We start from the raw sequence: 17,439 nt of genomic DNA, 5'->3' as shown, positions 1-17,439 counted from the left end.
ATGCCACAGTCAATAGAGCAAAGCACCTTTCTTAATTTTAGTAGTTTAAAAGCCACATCAATCACACACGTTGTAACTTAGTGTTGTCACAGAAAGGGATTTAGTCTTGATTATGAGGCAGAATCTTCCTGGTCGTGGCTAACAATCTGCTCAGTTATTTCTGAACAGTTCTCATAAGATGATTGCCTAATTTTTTTTTTTTTTTACCAAAGCATCACTACTTCATAGGTATTGAGTCTCAGAAAGCAAGTGAAAATGGCTCTTTCCTGTTAATACATGGGGCTTCCCTGGTGGCTCAGATGGTAAAGAATCTTTCTGCAATGCAGGAAACCTGGGTTCGATCCTTGGGTAGGGAATACCCCCTGGAGAAGAGAATGGCTACCCACTCCAGTATTCTTGCCTGGATAATCCCATGGACATAGGAGCCTGGTAGGCTACAGTCCATGGGGTCACAAAGAGTTAGACATGACTGAGCGACTAACACTTTCACTTTTTTAACTTTTTTTTTTTAACAGATGGTGAAATTACAGTTCTTGGAACCATCTTGCTCTGTGGGATACAGTGTGAGTGACATCATGAACCCAGGGTTATGTGCTTTCAGATGTTTTCAGCTGTGCTTTTTTCTCCTGTGAGCCCAGTTTGAAAATGGAGGCACAGTTCTAACTGGGACACTCAGAACAGTAGGCCCATTGGTAGAGGCCCTGACAGTGATAAGCAGTGGAATACAAAACTACAAGCTTACGGCTATTTGTGATCAATAGCACCGTCTGAAAATGCTGGGAACAATAGAGTAATGTGGCTAGGAAATGATACAAAAGAAGACTGTTCACTTCAGCTCAGTGTTTGAGCCTATAGAATTATTAAATACTATTGATTCTGGTGGTGGCTGTACGTTTCTGTACCACCTTGATATGCTGGGGTGATTTCCATCCTAAACAAGTTAAGTGCATTTTTGTGATTTCACAGGCTAAAGTGTTAACTCATATTGAAATATCTGTATTTGGAATTGTACAAGTACTGTCTTTTCCATACACTAAGATTAACTTTCTTAAAAAGTTATCCAAATAATTTATTGTCTCATCAAACCATCATTTTAGAAATACTTTTTCCTTGGTACTAGGTACAGAGTGAAGTGAAGTTGCTCAGTTGTGTGTGACTCTTTGAGATCCCATGGACTGTAGCCTACCAGGCTCCTCTGTCCATGGAATTTTCCAGGCAAGAGTACAGGAGTGGGTTGCCATTTCCTTCTCCAGGGGATCTTCCTGACCTGGGGATCGAACCCAGGTCTCCCACATTCCTGGTAGATGCTTTACTCTCTGAGCCACAGGTAAAGAGTAGATAGAGATTTGTGCTTACGTAGGATGCACTCTGCAGAGGTCTCCATGTGTAGATGGGATACCAGTGCTACTTCTAGCAAATAAAGCTACTAATAATCCTCAGAAGGCCTCATGGTAAATCAAGGCTCAAAAATTGTTATGTCACCTAAAGGATGTAGTATTGCATTTTTAGCCTTCTCAAGCTCAGGGCTTCCCTTGTGGCTCAGCTGGTAAAGAGTCCACCTACAATGAAGGAGACCTGGGTTCAATCCCTGGTTTGGGAACATCCCTTAGAGAAGGGAAAGGCTACCCACTCTAGTATTCTGGCCTAGAGAATTCCATGGACTATACAGTCCATGGGGTTGCAAAGAGTCGGACATGACTGAGCGACTTAGACTTTCACTTTTCACTTTTCTCAAGCTCAACTATTTCAGCTTCCTTTTGCTTCTTCTCTGGTCTGGCTGTGGCTTTCAGGTGTTTGTTCAGACCCAGGTTTTGTTTGTTTGTATGCTTTTGGCTTGAGCCTTGGGAGTAATTATGTAGCTTGAGGTCCTTCAACTTCTATCTCATCTTGAGTCCTTGAGTCATTGTCAAGACAGAGTTTCTTTCTCAGGTAAATTTATCGACCTGCCTGCTTAGCTTTATCACTGTCCAGGCCTCTATCTGCAGAGGTATGAGAACTTGAGATCTGCTAACATGCAAAACAAAGATAAAAGCATTTTAAAAAAATGTCTTCCTGCATACGGGCCTGCTTTATAATAAACCAGAACAGTGCATGAATTAAGATGTTGTTGAAATGCCTGAGTGTCTCTGCCCTTTTATTACATCCAGGGTGATGAGGTCATGGCTTACTGTTTAGCTTATATGGTGCAATTAAGAGATTCGTTTCTTAACGTGATTCATCTCAGGAAGAGTTGACTCAAAAGTTTTAGAGTAGAGGCAGAAAGATGTTGGAAAATTATGATTTTCTTTTGGAAGTTTTAGTTTGTTTTTTCATTCCAGGTGAGACTAAGAACTGCAATTAGTCTGTCTCAGATTTCTTAGTAGCAGGGAATTTGATTACTTAATTGCAGTAAGGCTACGGAGATGGTTTCAGTTCTTGGCTTTTTTCCCTTTTTGGAATGAAGGCAAAAATGTGAACTAAATATTTGTTTTATTAAGACATTGTTAGATCTTTATGTTCAGTTCAGTTCAGTTCAGTCACTCAGTCGTGTCCGACTCTTTGCGACCCCATGAATTGCAGCACGCCAGGCCTCGCTGTCCATCACCAACTCCCTGTCCATCTACCATCTCTATGTAGAGATGTTTAAATGAAACTTATCTCAGATGTGTGTGTATATATGTAACATGTATTATACTTGTATATTTATTATATTTGATTATGTATATATAGAGCATTTTTTATTGTGATGGTTATCTGTTGAGCCTTGATGAGTGAAGTGAATGTCGCTCAGTCGTTTCTGACTCTGCGACCCCATGGACTATATAGTCCGTGGAATTCTCCTGGCCAGAATACTGGAGTGGGTAGCCTTTCCCTTCTCCAGGAGATCTTCCCAACCCAGGGATTGAACCTAGGTCTCCTACATTGTAGGTGGATTCTTTACCAGCTGAGCCACAACGGAAGCCCAAGAATACTGGAGTGGGTAGCCTATCCCTTTTCCAGCAGATCTTCCCGACCCAGGAATCAAACCGGGATCTCTGCATTGCATGCAGATTTTTTACCAACTGATCTATGAGGGAAGCCCTGAGCCTTGATTGAACCCTTTTAAATGTAGCATGCAAGTCTGTACTGTTGAAAAAGAGGTGGTCTCTCCATTTGCTTAGGGTGGCAGTTCTCAATCAGTGTCAAACCCTTCTCGAGTATGTGTGAATATAGAAATGTTGAGAAGAATGGATTAGGTCATTTCTGTTCTTTTATGAAAGATATATTTGTGGACCTCAGTTTGGGTGACATTTACTGAAGTTCCGTCCTTCCCTCTAAGCCTTATTGGTTGTGATTCTCGACTTAGTCTTTTATTCATGGTTTAGCTTTTAGTAAAAATTGATAATTTCTGTACTGGTCAATTCCAGTGTAAGAGGCATTTATAAAATGCTTGTCTTATTTAAGGCAACATGCTAGGCATTCAGGACCACCTTCAAAGGAATTAACTACTGTCTGTTTTAGGAAGAGATGGAGAATTAGTGAATGCAGGTCAGATTTCTTAATGTGATTCATCTCAGAAAGAGTTGACTTGTAACAAAGGGGTAAACACAGTGTTACATATGCTTTGAGGAGGAAGCAGTTTATTTGTCCTTGCAATCAGGTGAGGCCTCCTAGAGGTATGACATTTGAATTAGTCTTTAGAAGAGAAGCCAGATTTGAATAGATGAAGCTAGAAGAAAAATACAAAGTTCTAGAAGTGTGAAAGTCCATGACATGATCCAGGAAAGGAGATGAGTCTGTTTTGGGTAGAGCATTAGCTGTGTGTGAATAGAAAATGGCTGTTAAGTTTTGAAGTATGGGACAGTTTCAGATAACTAGTGGCCTTGAATACTGTGCTGAGAAATTTGACCTTTGTTTTAGAAATACCCCAGAAAGCTAGTAAAAGCTTTTGGACTAACAGGATATGCCATGATTATAACTACACTGCAGAAAGGTGACTGTTAGGGATGTGAAAGCTGACTTGAGGCAGAGAGAAAGCAAGTGGTGACAGCAGACTCATTGGGGGCTATTATAACCAGCCAAGTGTAGATGACGTGACGTAGGCAGTGACAGTAGAATTGAAAGCATAGTTGAAGAGCCATTCTAAATCTAGAATTGCATGTGGTAGGAGACACAAATAACTGAAGTTTCTACTTCAGATGATTGGTAAATGGAGAAATCATGAGCTGAGATAAGGAAATTTAGGAGAAGGTTTGAAGGAGAAAACAATGAATGCTTAAATTGATATTTTTAATGCACTTTGATTATATATACCATGTCTTCTTTTGAAGACAAATTTGTAACAGCTGTTTGTTCTAGGTGCCATTATTAGAATTATACCCTATTTTGCTTTTGATTTAGGATCTTGACACTTCCTAACTCCTCAGAGGAGGAGGAGAAAGAAAAGATATATTTTCTTTTTATCACTTCTGAACATAGGTCTGTTTTACTGTAATCTCAAGGCATTTCTGAAGAGTATCTTGAGACTTCCTCAAGGTAAACCCTTTGACCTAAAATCCCTTTCTTCAGGCCATACTCTTGAGGATGAGGCAATATGAAATCCTTACTAATACTTATAGGATTCTCAGTTTAGACAGAACTGGCCTTTATAAGGCTAAAATTGGAACCAAAATGGACGCTTGGATCACATATCTCCTGCTGGTTATGAAGCTGCCAGATTTCAATCCAGTGGGTGGAAATGGACACCAGCCCCTGAGGAAGTGATGGCCACACATGGGCATCTACTACTTCTCCTGCTTTCTCTCCTTGAGGAGGAAGGAAACCGTGGGCTTTTCTAGGCATTTTTCTTGTTCTTTTAACATGGGGGAACTGAGGAGTCTTGGCCTTCAGAGGTTGGATAGAGAACCTAAGGCTGAAGGGATTTCCAGAGAGCAGATGGTTCCCATCTTCAAACTGTCGTTACTTTCTTTCTACACCCCCTTTCCTGTGCTGTACAATGCATTCCATCTCCAGAACTCTAGTGCACAGTGTTAGAAAGTCTTAGCAGAGAGCTTGGAGTTTAAAGACAATGCAGGGCTATAAGGTAGAGACATCAAAATGGGAGAAAGGACTATACCATTGTGCTTTCTTCCTGCAAATGAAATGTAACTTATATAAATATTCAAACTCTTTCCTGATTTTTTTTCTTTATTATATTTTCATACCACATATCCAGTGATGACTGGTCCTCTTTAAAGGTAGTGAAAGTGTTACCAAAATTCAAAATATTTATGTTTCATCTGATAAAGCTATTCTGCAGTTTGCAGTATGAATTTGGTTTGCAGTTTGTTGTTGTTTGGTCCCTTAGTCCTGTCCGATTGCATGGACTGCAGCACGCCAGGCTTCCCTGTCCTTCACTATTTCCCAGAGTTTGCTCAAACCCATGTTCATTGAGTTGGTGATACCACCCAACCATCTTATCCTCTGTTGTCCCCTTCTCCTCCTGCCTTCAATCTTTTCCAGCATCAGAGTCTTTTCCAATGACTCTGTTCTTCACATCAGGTGGCCAAAGTATTGGAGCTTCAGCCTCAGTCCTTCCAGTGAATATTCAGGGTTGATTTTCTTTATGATTGACTGGTTTGATCTCCTTGCTGTCCAAGGGACTCTCAAGAGTCTTCTCCAGCACTGCAGTTCAAAAGCATAATTCTTCAGCACTCAGCCTTTTTTATTGTCCAGCTCTCACATCTGTACATGGCTACTGGAAAAATCATAGCTTTGACTATAAGGACCTTTATTGGCAAAGCAATGTCTCTGCTTTTTAATGCACTGTATAAGTTTGTCATAGCTGTTCTTCCAAGGAGCAAGCATCTTTTAATTTCATGGCTTCAGTCACCATCCATGGTGATTTTAGAGCCTAAGAAAGTAAAGCCTGTCACTGTTTCCATTGTTTCCCTGTCTGTTTGCCATAAGTAGATGCCATGATGCCATGATCTTCATTTTTTGAATGTTAAGTTTTAAGCCAGCTTTTTCACTCTCCTCTTTTAGCTTCATCAAGAGGCTCTTTAGTTCTTCTATGCTTTCTGCCATAAGTGTGGTATCATCTGCATATTTGAGGTTATTGATATTTCTCCTGGCAATCTTGATTCCAGCTTGTGCTTCATCCAGCCTGGCATTTTGCATGATGTACTTTGCATATAAGTTAAATAAGCAGGGTGACAATATACAACCTTGATGTACCCCTTTCCCAATTTTGAACCAGTCTGTTGCTCCATGTCCTATTCTAACTGTTGCTTCTTGACCTGCATACAGGTTTTGTGGGAGGAATTCCCCAAATCAAATATTTAAAAATCTCAGACAGCAAATTCAGCTCTGATTCTCTGGAAAACAGTGTATAATGGGTGGATCTAACTAGATTGTGAACTTAAGACACCATGTGCTTTATATAAGCATTAACAGTTTACTCAGGGCATTTTGGGCCTCATTTCCCACCCGTTTCCCCCCAGGTTGTGGCACAAAATTGCTTCTCCAGGTTTTGATTCCTTTGATTATTTCATAGGGAATGGATAAGATAAAATAACTCATCAAAAAGGACATAAATGTGATCTGTTCCTGCGATTGTAGCTGAAAAGGCTTCTGCCTGCAATGCCTGCAGTGCTGGAGACCCGGGTTCAATACCTGGGTCAGGAAGAGCCCCTGGAGAAGAAAATGGCTACCCACTCCTGTATTCTTATCTGGAGAATCCCATAGACAGAGAGTCTGGTGGGGTACAATTCATGGGATCACAAAGAGTCAGACATGACTGAGTGACTAACACTACTGTATACCTTGTACATTGATGGATGCTGTATGGGACAAAAAGAAGAAACAGGTCCTATAGGAGATTACTGCAACCATTTCTGAATGAGGGAGGAGAGGGCTGGAGTTGAGGAAGAGCGAGAACCACTCACCATCATCTCTTTGCTGGGCTTTGATCCCCTGAAGCCCAAGCGGAAGGGAAAAACTCAGAAGAAAAGAATGTTGTCAAACACCCTCCCATTTTAGAGATGAAGATAGCAGGGATGGGAAGGGATAGAAATGGGGTGGCAGACTCTTTTATTTGCAGTAGCCTGGCTTTAATTCTCTACAGTAGTGAGTTTGAGGGCAGCAAAGAAAAGGGTAGCTTATTATTTTTTATTTTTTGATGGTAGCTTATAAGCAACTTTGACAGTAAAATCCTCCTCTTTTCTTTTTAACTCTCCATGGTACCCCCTCTAAAGGCAGCAGGTAAGTGGTGGGGTCCAGCCCTCTACGAGGCTGATATTCTCCAGACATTTCCATAGACGCTAGTATGTTGAGAGCCGAATTCTCTGTCAGACACATTTTCCTGGTCAAATCATGCCTGTCCCACCTAACTGATACTGATAGTCCTGGGAGCCAGTTGTGATGCTAGCCTGTATTGAACCCCTGGATCTGAACAAACTTTCTTAAAGGGCAGTTGGGGCTAAAACTTGACCTTTCGTAGCTTTGGAAGGTGGGCAGGGGAGCAGAGGGTTGCTGAGGGAAGAGAGATTTCCTGGTTATTGCTACAGGGAGTCTGTTTACTTGCCTTTAAGGGTCACAGCCATCTGAATGGGCTCTGCTCTTGGGTTTGGTTTCAGAGGACCCTGTCCTGTGGAATTTTGCTCCCAGTTGGCCCTCCGCTTACTCTATTAGGCATGGGACTTTTTATCCCTCAGTATGATTCAGGCCTTCCCCAGGAACACTGCAGCTTGCTTGCAAGAACGGCAATTGGAAAGGCTGTTTTAAGTGGAGTTTACTGTTGTTGTATAAACCTTCATTTAAAATCGACTATAAAATGTTTCTGAACCTGCCAAACACACATTAAAATATTTTGCTCCATTTATGCCTATGTGTAACATTTGGTTTCTAAAGAGCTTTAATCAAGTAATCTTCAAGTAGGAAGTTATTCATCTTTATTGCCAGTCGGTTCTCAGTGGTGGTCGTGGCAACAATCTTTTTATTGCTTCTGTGTTTAGTTGTTCTTTGACATGATAGAAGTCAGCTGCAGTTCAATGAGCTCACTATTTGTGCAACTTAATTGCTTGCTTCCTTCAATACATACTCAATTTTTCCTTTTATGAGCAGGGCTGTTGGAAAAATTAAGCTTAAGGATATAGCCATCCACTGTTAATTAACCTCCTTCCCAAACACATTAGTAAAATAGGTCAAATAACTGCTGAGCGCTGAGTGTGCTGTTCCCAAGGTCCTCCTCGGCTGAGAAGTGAATCCTGTATTAAGTGAACAAATGTTGAAGCTTTGGGCATTTTCTGGAAATAGTGATGACGTATGAATAATGCTTTGTAACACAGCATTCCCTGTTGCACCATCTCCTCGAAGTTGAATATATTGTTTGACTTTGTCTAGCTCTACTGTGGATTTAACTTGTTTTGTGTTGTATCAAAATTAAGAGAAATAAAAGGCAATGGCAGTGGCTGCTCCTGCTGGTGTTCCTCCTTTTGTGCTTTCTAGGTTATTGCTTGATTTTAAAGGGACATCCTAAGTTCACTTTCCCTTCAGATAGTGACAACCACTCTTATTTTGACTCACAATTCCTAGAGTAATCTGAATATTGTGAGGATGTACACATGTTTGTGAGGAGTATAAAAATATTCTCAATGAGGTGACCAATCTATCAAGATAGCTTTATGTAGAGTTTTTATAATTCCTCTCCATATCAGTTATATTCAGATGGAAAAATCACTCTAATTGCAGTGGTGAAGGGTTGATTGGAGCTTTGCCAACTTAACAGAAAGTATTTTGAAGTTTATAGACTTAAAAAGAAAAGAAAATGTGACAGTTCCTGAATTTGGTACAAGGCAAAATATAAATATATGTGTGTGTGTATATATATCTCAGGGATCAGTTTATACGTTTAGAAAGAGGAAAGCAAATACAAACAAAATTAAAATGGGAGGATATGCCAGTTGGAGCTCAAGGCTGAAGATCACATTTGTGATTGTTATCCTTTCTGTAATTTCCATGTTTAGCCTTTTAATTGGGAAGGAGTGGGGAAAAGAAAGAAACCTAACCAACTCCCCAAGTAAGTCCTAAACTGATAAATGCAGAAATTTCTTTTTTTAAATTATTGCTCAGTTGCAATCTAAATCTTACAAGTGTTTTTTATTTAGGTAGAGAATCTGTATTTCTAAAATGATATGCTCTGATAAAAATCATTGCCAAATAATAGTTGGTTCAGTACTTGTCCAAGGTTTTAGTGCCTCCCAACTTTGGTGTATTTTCTGTTTTGCACTTATAGTCAGTGAGAAACTTCTTGCAAGCGCCTTTTATACAGTATCACTTCCGAATATCAATCACATGAAGCTGATGTTGAAATGGTAACCTGGGTGTCTTAGTTCGCCTACCAGCTAGCGGAGGGATAGTGACCTTTTGCTAGTCTAGACTCCAGGGGCTTGTTAGGAAGCTTGATTAACTAATGCTTGTCAGGAGCCTTGAAGCAAAAATGTTTTCCCTGTGTGCTACTTTGTCCTACAATAAAATTTGCAAGAATGACTTCACTCATATTTATTAGTTGTGGGTTCTAAAGGTTATCCCTTCTTATCTTTTGCCTGGTTGAGGCCTGAGATGCCAATGGCATATTATTGATAGGTGGAAAATAGTTGAACCATCTGAAAGGATGAGTATGGGAGGAGGGGCATTGCATTCACACAGGCTTGTAGATGCTTTTGTGACTGTCATTTGTGTACTGGCTCCTAGATTCCAGGTTAAGGTGGGTGGGGCTGTAACTCAGGTGGAGAAGGAACTGCTATGAATCAAAGTCAAGGGATTGAGTTAAAAGTTTTATTCTTATCTAACCAGTTATGATTGCAAATTTCACATAGTTTAAAAGTAGAAGATACTTGTTTAAAGAAGGGAAAAAATAGAAATCCTGGATTGGTGGGTAAAAGAAAATAAAGAATTTTGGGAAAATTTTAATCATTTAGCCTTGTTAATCATTTTTTCTTCTTTCTTCCTTCCAGTCCCTTTCCATTCCATTCTCCTTCCTCCCTTCCTTATTTCCTTTTTAAAAACATATTCTCATGTAGAGCCCTCTTTCCAGCCTGCATGAAGCAAATTGCAAATATTCCATTTAACTTTTAAAATAATTGTCTTTTAAATAGCCATACTTTTGTCTCAGGCAAATGTATTGGGTCATATTAACCCTCCATTGATAGGTATCTTGCTCATCTCATTGATTCTTTTATTATTACTTAAGTGTATGTTCCTATGATTTTTCTAGCAGTCTTTGATTTACTTTAATTAAGTAAATCCAGAAGGATCTGGGAGTCATGGAGATACTTCCATAACCAGTAGGTGGCACTGTCGATACTACAGTAGCGAAGAAAGGATTTAGGAGGCAAAGATGAAAGGGGGAAAACTGGGATAATGAGATAACTTAAGCTTGTCTAAAGATCTCTGGGAGGTTAACAGGATATCTCAGAAAGCTACAAACCGGTTTCTGAATGTAAGAAGGTTGCCATGGATTGGGCTTATAAGATGATTTTCTCTCATTTTGAAAGTCTTCTTTCCAGCTGTATCAATTGATATCTGTTTAAGTTACATATATGTTTGTAGAAATGAAATATACATGTTTGTATAGGTGAAGTACAAGCATATATGTTTGTATACATGAAATCTTCCCAGATGCCTCAGTGGTAAAGGATCTGTTTGCCAATGCAGGAGACGCAGGAGACGTGGGTTTGATCCCTGGGTGGAGAAGATCCCCTAGAGGAGGAAATGGCAACCCACTCCAGTATTCTTGCCTGGAGAATCCCATGGACAGAGGAGCCTGGTGGACTACAGTCCATAGCGTCGCAAAGAGTTGGACATGATTGAAGCAACTAAGTACAGCACAGCACACATATATACACATATATGTTATTGCCCAGAGTTGGAAAAACAAAAACAAACTTGAAAACTTTTCAGAAATTTTAGAAATCAACATTTACTCATATCCCAGAATTGCAGAGTGTAAAATGGAACTCAAACCTAGTGTGCTTATAATATAAAACTATATTTCATGTTCATAGAATATTATTCACTAGGGAAACATGTTAATTTGATTTATTTAGTTATATTAGACTGAGGAGGACATTTTCCTGACCTTCATTAACCTCTGTGTTCTCAGTTGTCTATAACTCACTTTTCTTTAAAAGATAATTTGGAAAAGACTTCTGTAAATCCATTTTTAGAGGATACTTTGTTGTATGTGGGTTAATTTTTGCTTCTTTCAAAGTTTATGTAGTGCTGCCTTTAGGTGATGAAGTTGAATAAAGAAATAGAAACAATCATTTACTTCCAAATGAAGCCTTCCTGAGATAGCAGGGATTCTCCATACTTCTGGGGCTCTCTTGTGAGGGTAGGCGCTTGGTCTCTTTTTTCCTGAATCAAAAGGGAACTCCTTTTGTAGCTTAGACCAGGAACAGATGGAGGGCTTGGGAGGAAATGGAATTTCTCTCAATGAATATTTGCTAAGCTGAGGCCTCTTGGGAACACTAGCCTTTCTATCAGAAATGTATACTTTGCTCCCTGATAAGTTTCTGCTCTCTGGGGCAGATATTTGAAATACTCTTTCTCTCTGACCCCAGGGCTAGAAAGCATGGGTATCCCAATGGTGGTAGAGCCCATCTGCTAAGGGGAAAACTGAGGGGGTTGTGAATGTGTGGATGCTGGTCCAGAAATGCCTGTTGGGTGGATCATCACATCCTATGTGAAGGCGAGGAACCAGGGGTAGAGGTGGCAAGAGGAACAGTGAAGCTGGGTTTAGGACAGGGTAGCAGAAATCAGTATCCAAGAGTGGTAGGATAAGCTCTTAGGGGCCAGTTTTAGTGGTTCTGAACTCGTGTAGATGTCCAGGGTCTTACATCTCCCCAGTTTCCCCAGTTCAGCAGGAGCTGAGGCAGGCAGCTGGCTTCGTTGCTGCGGGAGGATGTCGTGAGTGGTCTTTCCACATGACTGGAAAGTCTGACCAGTTGAGGGGACCTGGGAATGGAAACCGGTTTACTGTATATTCAGAAACAGGGATATTTCTGATTCACCAGGGCAAGCTTCTTTCTTATTTCTTGGAACAGATTGCTCTCTTCTGAGCCTGGAGCCTGGGCAGTGCTTGAGCGGCAATGAGGAGCATAAGTTTCCTGTCACTTCCTCTTTGGCAGGTTGTGTCTGCAGACACTGGCTCCCATACCCCATAATTACTTTTTCACATTTTTTAATATAGTAACACATGGTTGGGCTTGTGGTGGGGGAACCGAGTGATGCCTCCGGGCCATGAACACTATAAATAACTTCAGGGATCGTTTTATATGGTTAGGGAAGGAAGCAGCTTCTTTCTTAAGAAATAACTCCAAGCAAAGAAACAGGGTTTAGGAATAAATAACTTTTATTTTCAGGAGCCCTTTTGCCTTTTTCCTCTATAGGTCAGAAATCTTATTAGTATTAATTTTTTTCTCACCATCTGTTATACCACTTTTCATCTTAGAGTGATTATTGAAGCCATCTTGTCATGTAGAGAAAGTACACAAGTTTTGTTTATGAATGTGAAATGAAGCTATCAGGCCCATTATCCAGGGTTAGCTTCTGACTGTGAACTCCTTAACAGCCAGCCATCTGCAGGTGTATGTGTTGATTAAAGACCCATATTGTTGGATGGGACTACAATAAGCCATCTAAAATCATTCCTTATGACCCTGACAAAAGTTATAAACCATCCAAGACAGCTCAAACTTAGAACTTCCTGGGAATAGATATTTAGAATATTTGTTGTAGAGTTTAGTATTTACCATTTTGCATTGTCAAGAATGCTTCCTTTCATCTAACCTTCCAATGTATTAAAAATTTTTTTGCTTCTTATTTATTGACTAGAGGTTGACAATGGCTGATTGTCAAAAATTTTAAAATACATTGGAAGGTTAGATGAAACCTCCATCTAACTCCAAGAGGTAACATGAGAGAAGGCTCGTTTTATCTCTTGGAGCCTGTATAAGTATTGTATAGTCAGTTTGGGACCAGGGACACAAATTGCAGTGAGAGGCAAGTCTGCGGGACTGAGCAAGGGACAGTGGGACCATTCCCAGGGAACAAGAAGGAGGGGAACCAGGCTCCATAGTGCTTGATTGTTCTGGGTCAGTATTTCTAAACTCACAGGGCACCTGGCAGTATGCTCCAGGTTTCCAGTCTGACAAGCAAAGATGGAAGTTCCTCTGTGTTGCAAAAGGAAACTTCATTTTACTTCTCTCCTGAAGATGTGTCTTGTAGACATCAGAGAGCTTAACCTGCAGGGCCCATGGCTGATGTGTACACCTAGTACTGTGATGTTTGTGTGCATGATGAGTCACAAAGTGACTGTGGTTGATTGTCATCAACAATAAATGATGCCATTTGATAATTTTATTTTAGAGGCTTCTTTAGTGCTGAGACCCTGATAGAGCATATGTTTTGATGTGGTGTGCTGAAAGCCACCATATCAATAAGAAGGAACTTTGATGGATTAAATAGCAGAATGCTTTTCTCTGATGATATAGCAGCACATACAAGGGAAAAAAGCTTGTATTGTTTCTTGGGCCCTATCCCCTGAACCCCTGCACAAGGCCCTATGGGATTAAGTAGCCTGGCACCAGAACTGCAAGTTCTTTTTCACCATACATACCCTAACACAAACAATCCCTGTTATAAAGACATCCCTTTACAAACATATTTTCAGAAAATACTTGTACCTGTTCTCTGCCATGCTGCATTTTTTGAGATGATTACATGCTTATGTTAGGGAATGGCATGTCGCCAAAAGTAGAGTCTGCCTGCTGGAGTTTCAATAGTGCTCATTATGAAGGAGAAGAAGTTTCTATTCCTACCCCTGGAAGGAAAAAGCCACTCACAGATAAAGTGTATGATATGATTACCATTGCTTAGATAACCACAAGTATTACTTCCGACATGATAAGGGATTGTTTTCTGTCTCGATCGTACAGAGCTTGGCTCAGCCTTTTTAAAAAGTGGAGACATTTTTGAAGGCCACTTGATCAGTTTGGAAGCTGTGGAAGCATGAGGTTGCCATGCAGATAAAAATCAACACTGGTTTCAGCTACCACAGCAGTTGCAGTGAGGGGCAGAGGGTGGGGGGAGCTTAGGAGGTTTGGAAATGAGAGCAGCAAGGCCTTAGCGACTCTGGAAGAGTGACTTAGAGGCCTCGGGAGCAAACACTGTGCAGATCAGGATCTATTAGATGGTTCCTTTCATCGTACTATTAATAACATGATTCAGATTAAATTCATCGAGTGAGCTGAAATGCCAAATTTCTCAGAAAGGTGTGTTAATGAGGCAGATTTACTTTTAAATAGTCAAGCAGAAGTGTTAGCTCTCAATACCTGATGTGGTAGATGGGTTATTAACATGGAAGTTATATGACTGATGAGATTTTAATAAATTAAGTTGCAGCAAGGGAATTATGGGTACACTCCTGACACCTGGGGTGCTATGTAATCACAAGTATTGTTTTCATCTTTCATTAGTTTTTGGTGGGAAAACTAGACTAGAGAATAAAATTCTAAGCTGAGGGGCACTGTAAAAATCAAAAAGTAAGAAGTGGTAGTTACTCCTTTCTGCTTTGGCAGGTAGCTAATGGATGGATTCTTGACTACAATGTAGTATTCAGAGGGGGAAAATTTGAGTAAAATCTGAAGATTTAAATTAAGTCCGAACGCTGGGTTAATGTTTGTATGTACACAGGTAAGCATGTATGTATGTGTGCATGCAGTCAAAAAGAAAAACTCCAGTTTGAATATTTAGTAATTTCCAAGAAGCATCCAGATGTATAGAACAGGGTCCTCAAATGGAATGGGGTGGGTATTTTGATGCATTTTGTTAAGTATAAGAAAAAAGTTTAAGTAGAAGCACATATACTTACACAGTATACTTGCACAGTCTAAGAAAAAAGAACAAGGGATTTAGTTTCTCCAGCAAATCCACTTCTACTCCTATGGTTGCTGATACTATACCCTGTGGAGCTGTATTTTTATGATCTCCTGGTACTATCACTGGTAGACAAGGTGGAAAAGTGGGGGGATTTTGCCTATATGAACACTCGTTCTGGCTCAGCCTTACTACTCAGGATGGCACTCAAGGTGTTAGTTTTCCGAGAGGAGAAAACTCTGTTTTGAATGGTAGTGGGGGAAAGCTGTGCATCTCCCTTAACTTGGTATCTTCAGTTTTCTGTCCTTTCTGAGAGATGCAATTAAGTTTGGAAACTTCTCTCTTCGATAAGTAGGGATGTGATTATCTCAATTTTGGCAAAGTGCTTGAGGATTATCCAGATGGAAATGCTATTTAAGGGCCAGATTTTAGAGGGGTTAGCTTTTTTTTTTTTTTTTTTTATGAGATAGCACATTTTTTTTAAAACTATTGATACAATTTATACCAGGGCATTGTGTGTATGCTCAGTCATGTCCGATTCTTTGCAACCCCATGGACTGCTGCCCACCAGGCTCTTCTGTCCATGGGATTTCCCAGGCAAGAATACTGGAGTGAGTTGTCATTTTTTCTTCCAGGGGATCTTCCTGACCCAGGGATTGAACCTATGTCTCCTGCATCTCCTGGATTGACAGGCAGTTTCTCTACTGCTGAGCCACCTGGGAAGCCCAGGGGAGTTAGCCTTTTAAAAATGAAAATATCTGCAAATGAGCTTTAGTTGTGTTCCTCTTACAGTCTTTCATATAGGAATTGCTAGTCATGAAAATATAGGCCAGAGGTTTCTAGGTATGCCCCATAGCTTCTTGGATGGTTGGGTAGTAGAGCTTCCAGCCAAGGGGTAGACCAAAAAAGCCACTATATACCTTTTTTCATTGTCCAGAACTGACTTCTGTGTTCGTAGGTTTGTGTTGGAGTTAGGGCTCCTCCAGAACCCTAGCTTCTTGTCACATGCCAAATTTCCTGAGAGTTTTTGTATTGGGGAGACCCTGTGATTATATGGAATTAGAAATTTGAGAAGACCCTTGGCTTCATGGTTACCTACATGCTGCTATGAACTGGGTATAACCTCCATGGAGTTAGTCTTACTAGCTAGCTCTCAAGTTCTCTGTAAGTTATATTTCATCTGTCTAGTTTTAAAATGGGCTCTTGCTGGACATCATTCTTGTCACTTTCCATTCTGTCTTTAAACTTCAGCTCCTAGAGTTTTCCCAGCTAGAGACAGGGACTCCCTCCCTTTCTTGGGAGGGGTTCAAGAGCTCACCCTACTCCAGGGTTAAGGAAGATTTGCTGTTGTTGCTGTTGCTGCTTTCTTTTCAAAGCACCGCAGGTCACATGATGACTTCCAGGCCCAGATGGGGAGATGATGTGGATAAAAGTATTTAGCAAGAGATCAAAAACTGGGCTGCACTTCTAAATGGCTTCCCTTTTAGAAAAAGCACATTAGCCTCTCACCCAGATGCGGTTGTGGGTAACTATCAATACGGCACACAGGTGGCATGGTTATCTGGCCATTTACTCCCTGATGCCTTGGCGAGTGCTGCCAGCCCTTCAGAAATAGGAAATGACTAATGATGTGGTGGAAATTATGAACCAGGATTAATAAAACTTGAAAAGGAACAGTCTTCAGTTTTTGATCCCCCTTAGAGGAAGTTAAGTCTGAGCCCTAGATTCTTTTCCCTGAGGTGTTCTTCTGATTTCTTCTGATTACTTGGCTGTAGTGGGAGTGTAGACTGGGGCTGGGAACAGTGAACCAGATGGTGCAGGAAGCAGAGCACTGCTCCCCATCCCTGAAGATCCAGACGCATGTATGGCTCTGCAGTCCATCTGTGAAGAGTTCAGTTAAAGGAGCCATAGGCACAGAATAGAGATCTAATTTTTAAAGATTGAAGTTTTGTGCCTACTCATGAAGAACGTTCTGGAAGAATTTCATTCACTACCTGAGTGATTTCTATACTTTGTCATTAAAGATAGTTGTGGGAGTTAGACAGGGTTTCAGGGATTTGGCATTTTTCCTTTTAGTTTGGAAGTCAGAATGCCTTTTCCTTATGATCCATGGTCAGGCATTTTTCATCAGTACTCTAGGCCTGTTTTCTATCCCTCTTCCTTCCCTTCACATCCTCAGTTTTCTCTTTTCCATGTGGGAAAATGCTAAGTAGGCAAAGGGTGAAGGGTACATTTTTTGTTTTCTAGATGATGAAGTAGGTTAGGCCAGTGTGAGATATAGTGAAAAGGAAGCCAAACTGTGGATAAGGAGACCTCAGCTCTATTGGTGAGCTTTGGTTGTGTGACCTCTGGGAAGTCCCTTCAAGCTCTCTGAGCCTAAAGGTGTCACTTTTATGTTGATACATCTTAGCCAGCTATCTGCTAAGGTCTCTTTCTGCTCTCATTAAAATACATCTGTGTGTGCTGTTCTGCTGTGAACCAGTCTCAGTTACCTTGTCTGAAAATATTGTGGTCTTCCCGAGTGCTTACTCTCTCAGTGTCCCATGAGGAGCATCATGGGCA

The 17,439-nt window shown here is 40.6% G+C and overlaps 1 protein-coding gene across 11 annotated transcripts in view; it reads left to right on the top strand.

Moving 5' to 3' along the window:
• BMP4 (bone morphogenetic protein 4) overlaps nucleotides 1–17,439 on the top strand; it is a 222,804-nt gene that overhangs the window by 5,438 nt on the left and 199,927 nt on the right. For 2 of the 11 annotated variants that reach the window (XM_081509396.1, XM_081509393.1), the window contains one exon: nucleotides 516–563. The exons of the other annotated variants lie outside the window; for them this stretch is intronic. The gene's annotated coding sequence lies outside the window, so the exon portion shown is untranslated. The remainder of the gene's footprint in view (nucleotides 1–515; nucleotides 564–17,439) is intronic. 11 annotated transcript variants of the gene reach the window in all.

The sequence above is a fragment of the Giraffa tippelskirchi genome, chromosome 7 (genome assembly GCF_054371585.1).
Source record: "Giraffa tippelskirchi isolate mGirTip1 chromosome 7, T2T-mGirTip1v1.2.pri, whole genome shotgun sequence".
Lineage (NCBI taxonomy): Eukaryota > Metazoa > Chordata > Mammalia > Artiodactyla > Giraffidae > Giraffa > Giraffa tippelskirchi.
The sequence above is the reverse complement of the archived record's forward strand: the minus strand, read 5'-3'. Positions and strand labels throughout refer to the sequence as shown.